This window comes from Sapajus apella, unplaced genomic scaffold (genome assembly GCF_009761245.1).
Source record: "Sapajus apella isolate SASKATOON/1434 unplaced genomic scaffold, GSC_monkey_1.0 scaffold10, whole genome shotgun sequence".
NCBI classification, from domain to species: Eukaryota; Metazoa; Chordata; class Mammalia; order Primates; family Cebidae; genus Sapajus; species Sapajus apella.
Window position 1 is genome coordinate 13,370,164 of NW_022436950.1, and position 1,738 is coordinate 13,371,901.

The window sequence follows — 1,738 nt, forward strand, 5'->3', positions numbered from 1 at the left end:
ATAGTCTAGGATTAAAGAACCTCAGACCTTAAAGATATGGAATCTCTCAGCACAATTCTCACTATTGTTCATTCAGGAATTTTTATTTGTCTGATCAAATTTCTCCCCAGTGGCATTACGATGTAAAGCCACAGGAGATATTTTGCAATTTACACATTGACAAAGAAAGAAACGCTTATTCATCAATCCATTTAAATGAAATTCACATGGAATGAATTGAACTAGAAGCAGCAGTAAGCTTACTTTCAAGGTAGGGAAATTGAGGTGCGAGAACAATTTCCCAGAGTGACAATTAGTGCCAGATTAGTTACTGAACTCAACTGTATTCACTTGGAGTGCATAGAGCTGGTATAGAGTCATTATGCATGAGTGAAACTTAGTTGAGATATTTAAAAAACTTTCCTTTTTGCTTGGTGAATATTCACTGCTTTGAGTTCCAAAAGACAGAGATGACTCTTATTCTTGCTTTCGCCAGGAAAGTTCTGGATTACACCTGTCATTCTCAAAACTGTCCCAGTTTGGGTGATAAATTATACCCTATACCCCCTCAGACCTCTTTACAAACTAGCAAGCAGTTGAAGGAGGGTTAAGGACCACATAGTCAGGGCCTGTGGAGGGAAGCATGACTCCCACGAAGGCTGGTGTCCTGGTCTAAGCAGCTATTAAGTATTTTCAATATTACTCCTGTTGGCTTGGTGTTTCTCAGACTCACAAATTCTCTAGGTGGCTTACAGTGATTCTCCTGCATCCTGTGGCTTTGACAGCCCCCTGCAGAGGGGAGAACTCAACTGCCTATGATCCAGTGTCCTCTTGTGACCTGCGTGGCTCTGAGGATCTGGTCCAGCTGATCCATCCACACCTCTCAGCAGGCCACACCTCTCACCAGCCCTCATTCTCTGTGCTCTTGTCTGTGGGCCTCCTTTCAGTTTCATCAGAGCAACTCTTTCCCCCACACCCTTCTGCCTCTGATGTTCCTTCTCCCTCCTCTTCTAGCTAAGGCATCCTCTAGGCCCCAGTTCTGTTATCCCTTCCTCAGGCAAGCTTTCCTTAATCTACTCTGGTAGCAAAATTCTGAGATGAGCCTGCGATGGTTAATACTGTCAAACTGATTTGATTAAAGGATGCAAAGTACTGATCCTGGGTGTGTCTGTGAGGGTGTTGCCAAAGGAGATTAACACTTGAGTCAGTGGACTGGGAAAGGCAGACCCACCCTTAATGTGGGTGGGTACCATCTAATCAGCTGCCAGCACAGCCAGAATATAAAAGCAGGCAGAAAAACGTAAAAAGGCTAGACTGGCTTAGCTTCACAGCCTAGATCTTTCTCCCGTGCTGGATGCTTCCTGCCCTTGAACATCAGACTCCAAGTTCTTCAGCTTTGGGACTCGGACTGGCTTCCTTGCTTCTTAGCTTGCAGATGGCCTACTGTGGGACCTTATGATTGTGTGAATTTATATATATATATCATATATATATATATATATGATATATATATTTATATATGTGTTATATATATGTTTTATATATATATAGAGGAGTTTAAGTAGTATTAACTCGATATATATATATTATGTTTAGTTTTATATATATATTATATATCAAGAGGATATATATATTATATATTATATATTTTATATATATATATATATATATCTCAAGAGGATATATCCCTCTCTCTAGATATATATCCCTCTGTGTGTGTGTGTATATATATATATATATATGTATATGTATGTGTATA